General features: G+C 31.0%; 1 protein-coding gene across 1 annotated transcript in view; it reads right to left on the reverse strand.

The window, feature by feature from the left end:
• The window catches only part of LOC107442585 (uncharacterized), a 53693-nt gene extending 39488 nt beyond the window's left edge, over positions 1 to 14205 (reverse strand). The window contains exon 1 of the mRNA XM_071184507.2: positions 14096 to 14205. The gene's annotated coding sequence lies outside the window, so the exon portion shown is untranslated. The remainder of the gene's footprint in view (positions 1 to 14095) is intronic.
• Positions 14206 to 19372: the final 5167 nt, after the last annotated feature.

A 19372-nucleotide genomic window follows, 5' to 3' on the forward strand; every position in this document is an offset into this window, starting at 1 on the left:
TATTTGCTGTTTCTCAGAAGAAAAATAATAATTTTTATAATAAGAAAACGTTGTTCACGCTAAAATAATTTAAAAAATAATATGAAATAAAATAAACAATGAAAAAAATTAAAAATATATAATCGCTGCTGGGTTTCGAACACGGGATCTCCAAGGCCGACTTGTCCGCAACATTCTACCAACCAGGCCATGCTTCACTCGAAGCTCTCGCGAAAATTTAGCTTTAAGTACCCTTTTCCGAAATGTAAACAAAACGTGTTTTGGTCCTTTGTTGGTCCCCTATTAAGCCTATAAAAATTTCCTTCGGTACGATTCCTCGGTACATTAAACCTTAATTTCTGACCGAGTTTGAAAATTATAGGTTAATATTTCAGGGAGTTAAGGGGGGTGACGTGTGCATGACCCCTGAGACCATATTTGTCTGTTTTTCTGCCATTATTCGAGATTTAAGACAGAGATATACTTTTTTTTATATAGAAAACACTTTATTTTCGGTAAAATATAGAAAGAGTTAATGTTGAAATAATAATAAAAAATAAATTTATAAACAAAAAAATTATCCGTAATTTAACCGCTTTTATGCTATTATTTGCTGTTTCTCAGAAGAAAAATAATAATTTTTATAATAAGAAAACGTTATTCACGCTAAAACAAATTTAAAAAAAAATATGAAATAAAATAAACAATGAAAAAAATTAAAAATCTCAAATCGCTGCTGGGTTTCGAGCTCGGGATCTCCAAGGCCGACTTGTCCGCAGCATTCTATCAACCACGCCACGCTTCACACGAAGCTCTCGCGAAAATTTAGCTTTAAGTACCCTTTTCCAGAATGTAAACAAAACGTATTTTGGTCCTTCGTTGTACCCCTATTAAGCCTATAAAAATTTCCTTCGGTACGATTCCTCGGTACATTAAACCTTAATTTCTGACAGAGTGTGAAAATTATAGGTCAATATTTCAGGGAGTTAAGGGGGTTGACGTGTGCATGACCCCAGAGACCATATTTGTCTGTTTTTCCGCCATTATTCGAGATTAAAGACAGAGATATACCTATTTTTATACAAAAAAACAACTTATTATCGGTAAAATATAGAAAGAGTTAATGTTGAAATAATAATAAAAAATAAATATATAAAAAAAAAATTAACCGTAATATAACCGCTTTTATGCTATTATTTGCTGTTTCTCAGAAGAAAAATAATAATTTTTATAATAAGAAAACGTTATTCACGCTAAAACAAATTTAAAAAAAAATATGAAATAAAATAAACAATGAAAAAAATTAAAAATCTCAAATCGCTGCTGGGTTTCGAGCTCGGGATCTCCAAGGCCGACTTGTCCGCAGCATTCTATCAACCACGCCACGCTTCACACGAAGCTCTCGCGAAAATTTAGCTTTAAGTACCCTTTTCCGGAATGTAAACAAAACGTATTTTGGTCCTTTGTTGGACCCCTATTAAGCCTATAAAAATTTCCTTCGGTACGATTCCTCGGTACATTAAACCTTAATTTCTGACAGAGTGTGAAAATTATAGGTCAATATTTCAGGGAGTTAAGGGGGTTGACGTGTGCATGACCCCAGAGACCATATTTGTCTGTTTTTCCGCCATTATTCGAGATTAAAGACAGAGATATACCTATTTTTATACAAAAAAACAACTTGTTATCGGTAAAATATAGAAAGAGTTAACGTTGAAATAATAATAAAAAATAAATATATAAACAAAAAAATTACCCGTAATTTATCCGCTTTTATGCTATTATTTGCTGTTTCTCAGAAGAAAAATAATAATTTTTATTATAAGAAAACGTTGTTCACGCTAAAACATATTTAAAAAATAATATGAAATAAAATAAACAATGAAAAAAATTAAAAATATCAAATCGCTGCTGGGTTTCGAACCCGGGATCTCCAAGGCCGACTTGTCCGCAACATTCTACCAACCACGCCATGCTTCACTCGAAGCTCTCGCGAAAATTTAGCTCTAAGTACCCTTTTCCGGAATGTAAACAAAACGTATTTTGGTCCTTTGTTGATCCCCTATTAAGCCTATAAAAATTTCCTTCGGGACGATTCCTCGGTGCATTAAGCCTTAATTTCTGACCAAGTTAGAAAATTATAGGTTAATATTTCAGGGAGATAAGGTGGGTGACGTGTGCATGACCCCTGAGACCATATTTGTCTGTTTTTCTGCCATTATTCGAGATTTAAGACAGAGATATACTTTTTTTTATATAAAAAAACACTTTATTTTCGGTAAAATAAAGAAAGAGTTAATGTTGAAATAATAATAAAAAATAAATATATAAACAGAAAAATTATCTGTAATTTATCCGCTTTTATGCTATTATTTGCTGTTTCTCAGATGAAAAATAATAATTTTTATAATAAGAAAACATTATTCACGCTAAAACAAATTTAAAAAATTAATATGAAATAAAATAAACAATGAAAAAATTAAAAATATCAAATCGCTGCTGGGTTACGAACCCGGGATCTCCAAAGCCGACTTGTATGCAGCATTTTACCAACCACGCCACGATTCACACGAAGCTCTCGCGAAAATTTAGCTTTCAGTACCCTTTTCCGTAATGTAAATAAAACGTATTTTAATCCTTTGTTGGTCCCCTATTAAGCCTATAAAAATTTCCTTCTTTACGATTCCTCGGTACATTAAACCTTAATTTCTGACCGAGTTTGAAAATTATAGGTTAATATTTCAGGGAGTTAAGGGGGGTGACGTGTGCATGACCCCTGAGACCATATTTGTCTGTTTTTCTGCAATTATTCGAGATTTAAGACAGAGATATACTTTTTTTTATATAAAAAACACTTTATTTTCGATAAAATATAGAAAGAGTTAATGTTGAAATAATAATAAAAAATAAATATATAAGCAAAAAAATTATCCGTAATTTAACCGCTTTTATGCTATTATTTGCTGTTTCTCAGAAGAAAAATAATAATTTTTATAATAAGAAAAAGTTATTCACGCAAAAACAAATTTAAAAAATAATATGAAATAAAATAAGCAATGGAAAAAATTAAAAATCTCAAATCGCTGCTGGGTTTCGAGCCCGGCATCTCCAAGGCCGACTTGTCCGCAGCATTCTTCCAACCACGCCACGCTTCACACGAAGCTCTCGCGAAAATTTAGCTTTAAGTAGCCTTTTCCGGAATGTAAACAAAACGTATTTTGGTCCTTTGTTAAACCCCTATTAAGCCTATAAAAATTTCCTTCGGTACGATTCCTCGGTACATTAAACCTTAATTTCTGACAGAGTTTGAAAATTATAGGTTAATATTACAGGGAGATAGGGGGGGGGGTGACGTGTGCATGACCCCAGAGACCATATTTGTCTGTTTTTCTGCCATTATTCGAGATTTAAGACAGAGATATACCTATTTTTATATAAAAAACAACTTATTTTCGGTAAAATATAGAAAGAGTAAATGTTGAAATAATAATAAAAAATAAATATATAAACAAAAAATTATCCGTAATTTATCCGCTTTTATGCTATTATTTGCTTTTTCTCAGAAGAAAAATAATAATTTTTATAATAAGAAAGCGTTGTTCACGCTAAAACAAATTTAAAAAATAATATGAAATAAAGTAAACAATGAAAAAAATTAAAAATATATAATCGCTGCTGGGTTTCGAACACGGGATCTCCAAGGCCGGCATGTCCGCAACATTCTACCAACCAGGCCATGCTTCACTCGAAGCTCTCGCGAAAATTTAGCTTTAAGTACCCTTTTCCGAAATGTAAACAAAACGTGTTTTGGTCCTTTGTTGGTCCCCTATTAAGCCTATAAAAATTTCCTTCGTTACGATTCCTCGGTACATTAAACCTTAATTTCTGACCGAGTTTGAAATTTATAGGTTAATATTTCAGGGATTTAAGGGGGGTGACGTGTGCATGACCCCTGAGACCATATTTGTCTGTTTTTCTGCCATTATTCGAGATTTAAGACAGAGATATACTTTTTTTTATATAGAAAACACTTTATTTTCGGTAAAATATGGAAAGAGTTAATGTTGAAATAATAATAAAAAATAAATATATAAACAAAAAAATTATCCGTAATTTAACCGCTTTTATGCTATTATTTGCTGTTTCTCAGAAGAAAAATAATAATTTTTATAATAAGAAAACGTTATTCACGCTAAAACAAATTTAAAAAAAAATATGAAATAAAATAAACAATGAAAAAAATTAAAAATCTCAAATCGCTGCTGGGTTTCGAGCTCGGGATCTCCAAGGCCGACTTGTCCGCAGCATTCTATCAACCACGCCACGCTTCACACGAAGCTCTCGCGAAAATTTAGCTTTAAGTACCCTTTTCCGGAATGTAAACAAAACGTATTTTGGTCCTTTGTTGGACCCCTATTAAGCCTATAAAAATTTCCTTTGGTACGATTCCTCGGTACATTAAACCTTAATTTCTGACCAAGTTTGAAAATTATAGGTTAATATTTCAGGGAGTTAAGGGGGGTGACGTGTGCATGACCCCTGAGACCATATTTGTCTGTTTTTCTGCCATTATTCGAGATTTAAGACAGAGATATACTTTTTTTTATATAAAAAAACACTTTATTTTCATTAAAATAAAGAAAGAGTTAATGTTGAAATAATAATAAAAAATAAATATATAAACAAAAAAATTATCCGTAATTTAACCGCTTTTAAGCTATTATTTGCTGTTTCTCAGAAGAAAAATAATAATTTTTATAATAAGAAAACGTTATTCACGCAAAAACAAATTTAAAAAATAATATGAAATAAAATAAACGATGAAAAAAATTAAAAATCTCAAATCGCTGCTGGGTTTCGAGCCCGGCATCTCCAAGGCCGACTTGTCCGCAGCATTCTTCCAACCACGCCACGCTTCACACGATGCTGTCGCGAAAATTTAGCTTTAAGTACCCTTTTCCGGAATGTAAACAAAACGTATTTTGGTCCTTTGTTAAACCCCTATTAAGCCTATAAAAATTTCCTTCGGTACGATTCCTCGGTACATTAAACCTTAATTTCTGACAGAGTTTGAAAATTATAGGTTAATATTACAGGGAGATAGGGGGGGGGGGTGACGTGTGCATGACCCCAGAGACCATATTTGTCTGTTTTTCTGCCATTATTTGAGATTTAAGACAGAGATATACCTATTTTTATATAAAAAACAACTTATTTTCGGTAAAATATAGAAAGAGTAAATGTTGAAATAATAATAAAAAATAAATATATAAACAAAAAAATTATCCGTAATTTATCCGCTTTTATGCTATTATTTGCTGTTTCTCAGAAGAAAAATAATAATTTTTATAATTAGAAAACGTTGTTCACGCTAAAACAAATTTGAAAAATAATATGAAATAAAATAAACAATGAAAAAAAATAAAAATATCAAATCGCTGCTGGGTTTCGAACCCGGGATCTCCAAAGCCGACTTGTCCGCAGCATTCCACCAACCACGCCTCGATTCACACGAAGCTCTCGCAAAAATTTAGCTTTTAGTACCCTTTTCCGGAATGTAAACAAAACGTATTTTGGTCCTTAGTTGGTCCCCTATTAAGCCTATAAAAATTTCCTTCGGTGCGATTCCTCGGTTCATTAAACCTTAATTTCTGACCGAGTTTTAAAATTATAGGTTAATATTTCAGGGAGTTAAGGGGGGTGACGTGTGCATGACCCCTGAGACCATATTTGTCTGTTTTTCTGCCATTATTCGAGATTTAAGACAGAGATATACCTATTTTTATATAAAAAACAACTTATTTTCGGTAAAATATAGAAAGAGTAAATGTTGAAATAATAATAAAAAATAAATATATAAACAAAAAATTATCCGTAATTTATCCGCTTTTATGCTATTATTTGCTTTTTCTCAGAAGAAAAATAATAATTTTTATAATAAGAAAGCGTTGTTCACGCTAAAACAAATTTAAAAAATAATATGAAATAAAGTAAACAATGAAAAAAATTAAAAATATATAATCGCTGCTGGGTTTCGAACACGGGATCTCCAAGGCCGGCATGTCCGCAACATTCTACCAACCAGGCCATGCTTCACTCGAAGCTCTCGCGAAAATTTAGCTTTAAGTACCCTTTTCCGAAATGTAAACAAAACGTGTTTTGGTCCTTTGTTGGTCCCCTATTAAGCCTATAAAAATTTCCTTCGTTACGATTCCTCGGTACATTAAACCTTAATTTCTGACCGAGTTTGAAATTTATAGGTTAATATTTCAGGGATTTAAGGGGGGTGACGTGTGCATGACCCCTGAGACCATATTTGTCTGTTTTTCTGCCATTATTCGAGATTTAAGACAGAGATATACTTTTTTTTATATAGAAAACACTTTATTTTCGGTAAAATATGGAAAGAGTTAATGTTGAAATAATAATAAGAAATAAATATATAAACAAAAAAATTATCCGTAATTTAACCGCTTTTATGCTATTATTTGCTGTTTCTCAGAAGAAAAATAATAATTTTTATAATAAGAAAACGTTATTCACGCTAAAACAAATTTAAAAAAAAATATGAAATAAAATAAACAATGAAAAAAATTAAAAATCTCAAATCGCTGCTGGGTTTCGAGCTCGGGATCTCCAAGGCCGACTTGTCCGCAGCATTCTATCAACCACGCCACGCTTCACACGAAGCTCTCGCGAAAATTTAGCTTTAAGTACCCTTTTCCGGAATGTAAACAAAACGTATTTTGGTCCTTTGTTGGACCCCTATTAAGCCTATAAAAATTTCCTTTGGTACGATTCCTCGGTACATTAAACCTTAATTTCTGACCAAGTTTGAAAATTATAGGTTAATATTTCAGGGAGTTAAGGGGGGTGACGTGTGCATGACCCCTGAGACCATATTTGTCTGTTTTTCTGCCATTATTCGAGATTTAAGACAGAGATATACTTTTTTTTATATAAAAAAACACTTTATTTTCATTAAAATAAAGAAAGAGTTAATGTTGAAATAATAATAAAAAATAAATATATAAACAAAAAAATTATCCGTAATTTAACCGCTTTTAAGCTATTATTTGCTGTTTCTCAGAAGAAAAATAATAATTTTTATAATAAGAAAACGTTATTCACGCAAAAACAAATTTAAAAAATAATATGAAATAAAATAAACGATGAAAAAAATTAAAAATCTCAAATCGCTGCTGGGTTTCGAGCCCGGCATCTCCAAGGCCGACTTGTCCGCAGCATTCTTCCAACCACGCCACGCTTCACACGATGCTGTCGCGAAAATTTAGCTTTAAGTACCCTTTTCCGGAATGTAAACAAAACGTATTTTGGTCCTTTGTTAAACCCCTATTAAGCCTATAAAAATTTCCTTCGGTACGATTCCTCGGTACATTAAACCTTAATTTCTGACAGAGTTTGAAAATTATAGGTTAATATTACAGGGAGATAGGGGGGGGGGGGTGACGTGTGCATGACCCCAGAGACCATATTTGTCTGTTTTTCTGCCATTATTTGAGATTTAAGACAGAGATATACCTATTTTTATATAAAAAACAACTTATTTTCGGTAAAATATAGAAAGAGTAAATGTTGAAATAATAATAAAAAATAAATATATAAACAAAAAAATTATCCGTAATTTATCCGCTTTTATGCTATTATTTGCTGTTTCTCAGAAGAAAAATAATAATTTTTATAATTAGAAAACGTTGTTCACGCTAAAACAAATTTGAAAAATAATATGAAATAAAATAAACAATGAAAAAAAATAAAAATATCAAATCGCTGCTGGGTTTCGAACCCGGGATCTCCAAAGCCGACTTGTCCGCAGCATTCCACCAACCACGCCTCGATTCACACGAAGCTCTCGCAAAAATTTAGCTTTTAGTACCCTTTTCCGGAATGTAAACAAAACGTATTTTGGTCCTTAGTTGGTCCCCTATTAAGCCTATAAAAATTTCCTTCGGTGCGATTCCTCGGTTCATTAAACCTTAATTTCTGACCGAGTTTTAAAATTATAGGTTAATATTTCAGGGAGTTAAGGGGGGTGACGTGTGCATGACCCCTGAGACCATATTTGTCTGTTTTTCTGCCATTATTCGAGATTTAAGACAGAGATATACCTATTTTTATATAAAAAACAACTTATTTTCGGTAAAATATAGAAAGAGTAAATGTTGAAATAATAATAAAAAATAAATATATAAACAAAAAATTATCCGTAATTTATCCGCTTTTATGCTATTATTTGCTTTTTCTCAGAAGAAAAATAATAATTTTTATAATAAGAAAGCGTTGTTCACGCTAAAACAAATTTAAAAAATAATATGAAATAAAGTAAACAATGAAAAAAATTAAAAATATATAATCGCTGCTGGGTTTCGAACACGGGATCTCCAAGGCCGACTTGTCCGCAACATTCTACCAACCAGGCCATGCTTCACTCGAAGCTCTCGCGAAAATTTAGCTTTAAGTACCCTTTTCCGAAATGTAAACAAAACGTGTTTTGGTCCTTTGTTGGTCCCCTATTAAGCCTATAAAAATTTCCTTCGGTACGATTCCTCGGTACATTAAACCTTAATTTCTGACCGAGTTTGAAAATTATAGGTTAATATTGCAGGGAGATAGGGGGGGGGGGTGACGTGTGCATGACCCCAGAGACCATATTTGTCTGTTTTTCTGCCATTATTTGAGATTTAAGACAGAGATATACCTATTTTTATATAAAAAACAACTTATTTTCGGTAAAATATAGAAAGAGTAAATGTTGAAATAATAATAAAAAATAAATATATAAACAAAAAAATTATCCGTAATTTATCCGCTTTTATGCTATTATTTGCTGTTTCTCAGAAGAAAAATAATAATTTTTATAATTAGAAAACGTTGTTCACGCTAAAACAAATTTGAAAAATAATATGAAATAAAATAAACAATGAAAAAAATTAAAAATATCGAATCGCTGCTGGGTTTCGAACCCGGGATCTCCAAAGCCGACTTGTCCGCAGCATTCCACCAACCACGCCTCGATTCACACGAAGCTCTCGCAAAAATTTAGCTTTTAGTACCCTTTTCCGGAATGTAAACAAAACGTATTTTGGTCCTTAGTTGGTCCCCTATTAAGCCTATAAAAATTTCCTTCGGTACGATTCCTCGGTTCATTAAACCTTAATTTCTGACCGAGTTTTAAAATTATAGGTTAATATTTCAGGGAGTTAAGGGGGGTGACGTGTGCATGACCCCTGAGACCATATTTGTCTGTTTTTCTGCCATTATTCGAGATTTAAGACAGAGATATACCTATTTTTATATAAAGAACAACTTATTTTCGGTAAAATATAGAAAGAGTAAATGCTGAAATAATAATAAAAAATAAATATATAAACAAAAAAATTATTCGTAATATATCCGGTTTTATGCTATTGATTGCTGTTTTTCAGAAGAAAAATAATAATTTTTATAATAAGAAAACGTTATTCACGCTAAAACAAATTAAAAAAATTATATGAAATAAAATAAACAATGAAAAAAATTAAAAATCTTAAATCGCTGCTGGGTTATGAACCCAAGATCTCCAAGGCCGACTTATCCGCAGCATTCTACCAACCACGCAACGCTTCACACGAAGCTCTCGCGAAAATTTAGCTTTAAGTGCCCTTTTCCGGCAAGTAAACAAAACGTATTTTGGTCCTTTGTTGGTCCCCTATTAAGCCTATAAAAATTTCCTTCGGTACGATTCCTCGGTGCATTTTGCCTTAATTTCTGACTGAGTTTAAAAATTATAGGTTAATATTTCAGGGAGTTAAGGGGGGTGACGTGTGCATGACCCCAGAGACCATATTTGTGTGTTTTTCTGCCATTTTTCGAGATTTAAGACAGAGATATACTTATTTTTATATCAAAAACACTTTACTTTCGGTAAAATATAGAAAGAGTTAATGTTAAAATAATAATAAAAAATAAATAAATGAATAAAAAAATTATCAGTAATTTATCCGCTTTCATGCTATTATTTGCTGTTTTCCTAAAGAAAAATAATAATTTTTATAATTAGAAAACGTTATTTACGTTAAAACACATTAAAAAAATTATTTAAAATAAAATGAACAATGAAAATATTAAAAAAATCTCTAATCGCCTCTGGGTTTAGACCACAGGATCTCCAAGGCCGACTTGTCCGCAGCATTCTGCCTACCACGCCACGCTTCATACGAAGCTTTCGCGAAAAATTACCTTTAAGTACCCTTTTCCGGAATGTAAACAAAACGTATTTTGGTCCTTTGTGGGTCCCCTAATAAGTCTAAAAACATTTCCTTTGGTACGATTCCTCGGTATATTGAACCTTCATTCCTGACTGAGTTTGAAAATTATAGGTTAATATTAAAGGGAGTTAAGGGGGGTGACGTGTGCATGCTTCCAGAGACCATATTTGTCTGTTTTTCTGTCGTAATTCGCATTTTGAGAGAGAGAGATACTTATTTATATATGAAAAACAGTTTATTTTCGGTAAAATATAGAAAGAGTTGCTGTTAAAATAATAATAATAAATAAATAAATTAATAAAAAAATTATCAGTAATTTATCAGCTTTTGTGCTATTATTTGCTGTTTTTCAGAAGAAAAATAATAATTTTTATTATAGGAAAACGTTATTCACGCTAAAACTCATTAAAAAATTAACATAAAATGAAATAAACAATGAAAAAATTTTAAAATCTCAAATCGCCGCAGGGTTTCGAACCCAGGATCTGCAGGGCGGTCTTGTCCGCAGCATTCTACAAACCACGACACGCTTCACAAGATGCTCTCGCGAAAATTTAGCTTTAAGTACCCTTTTCCGGAAAATAAACAAAACGTATTTTGGTCCTTTGTGGATCCCCTAATAAACCTATAAAAATTTCCTTTGGTACGATTCTTCGGTACGTTCAACCTTAATTTCTGACCGAGTTTGAAATTTATAGGTAAATATTAAAGGGAGTTAAGAGGGGTGACGTGTGCATGCCTCCAGAGACCATATTTGTCTGTTTTTCTGCCATTATTCGCGATTTAAGACAGAGATATACTTATTTGCATATAAAAAACACTTTATTTTTGGAAAAATATAGAAAGAAATGCAGTTAAAATAATAATAAAAAATAAATAAATAAACTAAAAAACTATCCGTAATATATCCGCTTTTATGCTATTATTTGCTCTTTTTCAGAAGAAAAATAATAATTTTATAATAAGAAAACGTTATTCACGCTAAAACGCATTAAAAAAGTAATATAAAATAAAATAAACAATGAAAAAAAATTAAATTTCTCTAATCGCGGCTGAGGTCCGAACCCAGGATCACCTGGGCGGACTTGTCCGCAGCATTCTACCAACCACGCCGCTCTTCACACGAAGCTCACGCGAAAATTTAGCTTTAAGTACCCTTTTCCAGAAAGTAAATAAAACGTATTTTGGTCCTTTGTTGGTCTTCTGTTTAAATTACAAGGTAAAAAGGCTGACCTACTACCTGATTCGACTGAACAATATGGGTTTTTAAATAAAATACGGCAATAAGTAAATATGTCACGCGGCAGAAGAAATTTTTTTATTATTGAAAAATGATTTCTTAATAAAACTGTATTATCTTTGATAATCTATAATATTAAAGTGATGAGTTTATCTGTGTGTGTGTCTCATTACTCCAGAACCATTTGTGCTGATGTCTTGAATTTCGGACAGAGGGAAAAAGGGGCAAATTTTGCTCCCGATCCTGATACTTGTTCAAAAATTCGATTAGATCGTTCAGGAAAGACATTTAAATAACGTAATTTTCATATTTGCTCAGAGCTAATGCTATCACTGATTGGTAGATAACCTTTATTGGTAGAGTTCAATTTCTGAAATAAATATGTATTTTAATAACTCAAACAGAATAAAAGATTCTCACAGTTATGAGAGAGATGCTATAAATCAATTTGCGAATATTTTTTTGTCATTTTTATGTCTGATGTTTCACGAACGTGTTGTGTGCAAATGATTACTATCTGTATTATTATTATTCTCTTATTTTCTTAGTACTTTCATTGGGTAAAGGAAAATAGAGTATTACGCTATATTGTCTGATGGTCATTACAAAATAATATATATACATTTTTTTAATCTCGAAAATTTTTTACACTTAATATTTTCAACAATATTCATCGATTAAAAAAAACTTACTTTGGAAAGATATTAATTTCTTATGAAGGTCAAAATGACCACCAATGGCAGTTTCAGGTAAATCTAAAACTCTGATGCTCCAGGGCTGAAATTTTTTAAAATGGTTTTTCCCAAAAACTGTCTTCACTGTTCTTACTGAACGATACATTTTTGCAAGACTACCCCTTCCCAATCATATATTTAAACAAATCTAATAAACGCTAGCGTCATTTGTGTAGGTTATAGAGAAGTGAACAGCAAAATTTTTATATATTTATATTTTTGTATTTTGCAAATTTAATTAACTAGTGGGATGCTTCCCCTGCTCGCTAGCGCTCGCCAACCCCCGAAAATTGCTACGCAATCTTATATGGTTTGCTTCGCAAACCAAGCTCGCTTCGCTAGCTACTAACTTAGGTACATTGCAAATGCACAAAATTCTAAGAATTTAAAACAATCATTCAAATCCATATAAAAACTTTTTTTTTAAAAAAAATTACATCTTTTTAGTAAATACTAAGTCATTAAAATAAATTTGAATTCAAATAAATGACATGTAATTTGTTAAACCTATTAGAAATGTGCTATAGTATAATTCGTGATATAAATCAAAAATCGTCAAATAAATTCATATATAAATTCGCGAAAAAAAGCGCTTTCGACAAAATACTAAAATAGAGATCCATCGACAAAGACTACTCACTTCTGCCTAGCTTAATAGTATGAGATTGTGCAGCTGATGCTCTCTGGTTATTTCAGTTTCCGATTTTAAAAGCGCTATATGTTGAGTCACCTCAGCTAGATTTGGCATGTGACATTTTTAGTGGCAATCATTGGTCGATTTTCTAGCGTTGCCATTCAGGGAGTTATAATGAGGCTTTTTTGTCGCCGTGTAAGAGAAATATATATTTATAGATACTTTTGGGTGATATACAAATTATTGACAATAAAACAAATTTCGACAAAATATTTTGAAAAACATTCCATGTGCAGATATCCTAAGACGCTTTTATCAGTTAAGATGCAAAAAACAAGACTAAAACTAGATGTAAAAAACTAGAGGGGTTTAAAAGCACTTTTGCAAATATTATTATTATTGTAAATATTAAAGAATTATTGCAAATATTATTTGTGACATGCTAGGAAAATGACATTTTGAAACATTATAAATATTTTTAAATACATGTAATAGTTAAAACAAGTACAAAATCATTTTAAAAATCTAATAATAGTGGCACTAATAAAAAATTCTGATGAAAACTAATAGAAAATAGTTTAAAAAATTCACCATTTCATAGTATAATACAGTATGCTCTCTCGATATATCAAAATTGAAGGGACGCTGAAAAAATTTCGAGATAGCAAGTTTTCCAGATAACAAGTTCAGAACTAAATATGTTCGTAAAAGTAGAAAAATATATTCCAAAATATTACACGAAAAATAGAATCATGAAACATAAGAATAACCACTGATAAATATGTATATAATGATAGTTGACTACTAGTCTAAATACAGTAATGATAATTTTATTTTTCAAAATTAAGACAAAAACAATTACGCATTAAATAGAAAAGAATTGGTCTACAATGAACTAACATTGTGATTTTTTTGAAAAAATTCATTTTCTGTTTCGTAAAATATTCGACGCAACAAGATTTTGAAAAGAAACACTTCGACATAGGAATTCAAATTAACATTATGTAAATATTTAATGACAAGGGGAAAAATAATTTTTTGACCTAACAAGGTTTTAGAATATAGAAGTTTATTTTACAGTGAGAAATGTAGTTTGAAATATCGAGAGTATGCTGAAATTAATTTCTATTAAAAATACTGTGCGTATCACTTGTATAAATTATGGTAAGAAAAATGTTCATGTTTTACTGTCTACGAATAGACTATCTAAGTATAGTTCTAACGCCAAAAAGATACTTACCTAACGAGAAAAAGTATTTTTTATTCTTCTAAAAGACTTAGCAGTTGACTTATACTTTTCGTCCTTTTAATAGTTTCACCAATAAAAAAGAAAATATTTATTACCTTCTGATTAGATTTTTTATGAGTATAATCATTTGAGAAATCGCATATTTGTACAAATATTGACATTAATTTATGGGCCTTGTAATAGCAACATAACAAAAATTAAATGCAGTTTTTTTTCCATCTAAAATTCTTGCGATATAAAAGAAAAAAAAAAAATTTCTTAATAAATTGCTGTGTCAATATTTAGAAAAACTGTCGGGAAAATCATTTGATTAAAAACGATATAAAATCAAGTACCTACATGTTTTATATGGTAGGAAAAGGTTGTAAATTGAAATGCGTTAAAAGTTTTAGCAATTTGTGGACTGGGTCTGGTAAAATAATTGAATAATTGAAGTTTTAATTCTGGAATTTACTAGATTGTAAGATTAATTTTCCATAGATCGAATCAATAACATTTAAAGGCCGGCCAATGCGTATATATATATATATATATATATATATATATATATATATATATATATATATATATATATATATATATATATATATATATATATATATATATATATATATATATATATATATATATATATATATATATATAATATATATATATATATATATATATATAATAAATAAATAAAAACAAGAAAACACGAAAGTTAAGAATCTTAAGAATCTATTTTATTTTCTGTTTTTACTTGTTATTTTTACTTATTTTTACTTTTTGTGATCTATTTTATTTGTTGTTATTTTCATAAAAAATTTTTTTGAGTGCTCCTCACAGTATTGTATTAATTTATTTTGCTTTGGCATTATTGATACAATATCAGAAAGCACTCTGTTTTGCGGATATAATCGTGTGGGCTGAAGAAAACATTATCTCTTTTTTTTCCGGTTTTTTAAATAAAATTTCATCCTTTTTTTTCTCTTTTTTTTCTTCTTTTTTTTTTAAACTGTTGTTTGTTATTTTTTTACTTATTCCCCCCCCCTTTTTTTTTTCATATGTCTATTATTTTTCTTTGTTTTATTCTTCATTTTGCAGGCATACAAACGGCTACTACCTTTTGCTTTGGTAGGTCGCTTCACTTTATTTACGTCGCACTAGAGCTGCCCGATGGGCTATTGGCGACGTTCTATACTAATTTTTAATCAATTACAGTAATCAAAATCTTATTTACTTTTCGTATGGTATGTAGGTGGGTGTGTATTTTATTCAGGTCACACTAAAGCTGCACTTTTGACGCCCATCTCGAAACATCCCTGAGAATGATCCGAAGACATGCCAACCCAATTTTGATCCTCTGCTGAGGGAATGGTTCCTCCAGTTTGGTGGCCCAATGACATGCAGGTGAAGTAGAGTACTTTACGGTGGAACAGTTTAACGAGGACCGATACCGGCCACGCTCGGTTCCTATGTAAGCTGATCAACGTGGTCACCCATCTTCTTACTGACACCAGCCAGTGATGAACTTCGGTGTTCTACTGAGTACCGTGTTTTTACGATCAGTCCAATGCGGGACGTTTTGCTTTGGAGAGTGAAGTGAAAGCGCTAAGAGTTTTCAAAACAGTACAGAGGAATTCATAATTTATAAGCAAGATTCAAAAATATAGGCCAATGTTGAGAAAAAAAAATATAGGGCAACCATGAGTTACATTTTTCTATTACAGGAGAAATATTGTCATTACATTCAGATCTCATTGTGACCAAACTAATCCGTTTATAATTTTGCGGATTGGCTTCGAGTTTACTAATAATGAAATAATAAAAAAGGCAAAGCTTGAAAATTACAGTTTAATATAAAAGCAAAATGAACGCCTTTATGTGTACGCAGAGAAAACAATGAATCTTTCAAAGTGTCCAGATGCTTTTTTTTCTTTTTTATCTTGGGGAATATTAAGTGATAATTTAAAATATAATATTAAAGCCAGTATTGTGAAGGAAAGGTCTTTAATTCTGTAATGAAATGAAAAAAATAATGATTAGACTCTTTATTTACGTACGAAACGACAGGCCGTTTGGGATTCGAACTTGTGCTCTTGGAATTAGTAGTTTGGCGGTGCATAGCACTACATGCCATACAAAGATACTGGCTGCTTAACGTTAATCAAGTTTCAAATTCCTTTCCGAGGTCTTCCATGGGGCGATGCCTATTATGCCCAATTGTGAAGCCCCTAATTCGTCTAAAGTTTTGTGGTTTGGAGTGATAGTTAAGTGCATTATAACAATATGCTTGACCAATTTCCAAAATTATAGATTTTATTTATATTATACTAAAAGAATATAGCGACAATTATGCAGATTTAGAAATGAATTTACATTAAAATAATTTATGAGAAAAAGCTATAAAAAATATAGGTTAATATGTATAAGCAGAAAATACAAGAAATCTCCATAAATCAAGAAATTTTCAGAGCATTCCGAAGTTTACTTAAAATTAAAATATTAAGAACAACAATTAAAAATATTTTGTTCAAATTGCTATACTGTAAAAAAAGAGGTGAAAAAAGGTTTTTTAATTTTCTAATAAAAAGGACTGTATAACTCAGCTGGACTGTGGTCATCTGGCAGTTTAAGGGGAATTAAGTTTCATAACCATTTCCACGATTTACCTTTGAAGCAACCTGTTATGCCTCATTTTCTGGCCACTAATTCTTCCATAATTTTGCTGCTTGATGTGGTAGTTTGCGTTAAAACTGTTTAAACTGTCTAATCAAGTTTTAGAATTATAGGTTGGCATTAAGAGAAGGAATAGGCCATTATATATATTTAGATCATGTGTTATATATGTGGCGTAACTACCACTACGATTACTAAACATCAATTCAGTGGTTTTTAAGACATGCGGTATCTGCAATCACGAGGTACCTTTTGATAGATGAAGGTTGGCATTGTCGATTACTCCTCCTCCCACATTGGTGACCCGGACGTGATTTGAACACGGAACCTTCTATTATAAAAGGATTATTGATGTTACATTTAGGCAATATTGTGGCCCGACTAATTCATCGATAATTTTGCGGCTAGAACTCATGTTTATGTATATTAAAATAATAAATAGGGGACAATTTGAATATTATAGGTATATGAAAGAGAAAAAAAATGGGCGTTTATGCATAAGCAGAGAAAACACAAAAAAAAAAAAGAAAAAAAGAAATGAAAGAAAATTACGATTTAAAATAGACCCTTTTCGGCCTTGGCCTAGTGTTTACCTATGTTGAAACGAAATAATAAATGGGGCAATGTTTGTAAATTATAGGTTAATAAATAAGTAAAATGTAGGCCTTTATGTAGTATATTCAGAGACATACACAAAAAAGATTGACATTACAATTAGGTCTCCTTGTGTCTGAACTACTTCGTCCATAATTCTTTCATTCGGCTTCGTGTTTACATATATTTAAGTAATAAAAGAGGCAAAGTTTAAAACATAAAAGTAAAACGTAAAAGTTTTAGTGTTAACATAAAAGTAAAATTTTGACTTTTATGTATATGACGAGAATTCAAGAAATCATAAATCTTTCATAGCGCCCTGTTACTTTCCTTATAATAAGGAATATTTCGCATGAAAAATGTAAAATATTTTAGAAAAACTCTTGTTATGAAAAAAAAAACGGTTTTCAATCACGTAATGAAAGGGAAATAAATAAATAAATAATTAGCCTCTTTATATACACACGATTCGACACCCCGCCTAAATTCGAACTTGTTCTACTGAGTATTTTCGATTTATACCAGTATACTGAAGTAATAAATGGCGCAAAAATGAAAAATACGTTAACATAATAATAAAGTATGGACCTTTCGACATATGCAAAGGAAACAAAAAAAGATTGGTGTGTTCGTTTGGTCGTCTTGTGTTCTAACATTTTGAGGTGGCTTGGACTCGCGCTTACTTATATTGCAATGATAAATTTGGCAAAGATTGAAAAAAAAAAGGCTATAAGAAAAGTAAAATTCAAGTCTTCACATATATGCAGAGAATACAAGAAGTTTTCTGAAGTTTTTGATAGTGTTAGACATTTTCTTTATAAAGGGGAATATTGAAAGCGATAATTTAAAATATTTTATTGAAACTACCAAGCTGTGTGTGAAAAAAAGGTGGATAGTTTTGTATAATAGTAAAAAAAAAGTTTTTTTTCTTCATTTACTTGCGATAGGGTAGATCCAGGGATTTGAAATCATGCTCATGGGATTAACTACTTTGCGCTTAATACAATAACAAGAGACTGTAGTTATATGGTTGGTTAACGGGCAATCAAGATTTAAATTAATGTCCGATGATTTGCATGGGGATTACCATGTTATGCCCCATTTCGTGGCTGCTATTATTTCTATAATTTTGAAGCTTCGTGTGGAAGTTTAATACTGTAAAGCAATGTATCTGACCAAGTTTCGAAATTATGGGTTAATTTTAAGATAAGATATATACATTATGTATAGTTAGATCATGAGCTATATTCTTCTATCAGAAGGGAATACTGACACATTGGCGATTGCAAAATTTTTTCTCTCCAATATTTACTTAAAATTTTATAATTATGAGCTTTATGCCTGGATGTATTTAGTATAGAGCAGTGTTTCCCAACGTGGGGCCCACGCCCCTCCGGGGGGCAATTTGATTGTAAAGGGGGGCAATTCAAAAATGGACTCGACATGAGTTTACCCCTTGCTCTGGGCCATTTAAATGCAATGCAAGATTTCGGTGACAAAATCGAAAGAAAAAAAGCAAATTCTTGAATAATTGCGGTCAATAAATATTATGTGACTTAGGGATTTTTTAAGCGACAAACCTGAAATGAAGTATCTGTTTACAGTCGATGGTAAAGCATTTGTGAGTTATTTAGCCAATATCTTTGAAAAACCGAATATATTAAATAAGAAACTTCAAGGAACCAATAAAACTCTTGTTGATGCAAAAACGAAGATATTTGGCTTCATTACCCTTATTGAGTTATGTCAGAAATATATTAACAACAAAAACTTTGAACAGTTTCATTGAATCCAAAAATGTGAAGTAAATGATACCGTTTTACTTGTTATTGTCTATCATCTGAAAATTCTATCGGCTGATTTAAGAGAAAGATATTCTGATTTAAAACAAATTTATTTTCCAACATGGATGTTGCAGTCCATGTTAGTGGATTCGTCTGATATATCAAGAACTTGCAGAAATGGAAAATGATTAGTCAGTTAAAACTTTATTTAATATGAAATGAGTGATGT

Source organism: Parasteatoda tepidariorum, chromosome 10 (genome assembly GCF_982258835.1).
Source record: "Parasteatoda tepidariorum strain Cologne lab strain chromosome 10, Ptep-v5.0, whole genome shotgun sequence".
NCBI classification, from domain to species: domain Eukaryota; kingdom Metazoa; phylum Arthropoda; class Arachnida; order Araneae; family Theridiidae; genus Parasteatoda; species Parasteatoda tepidariorum.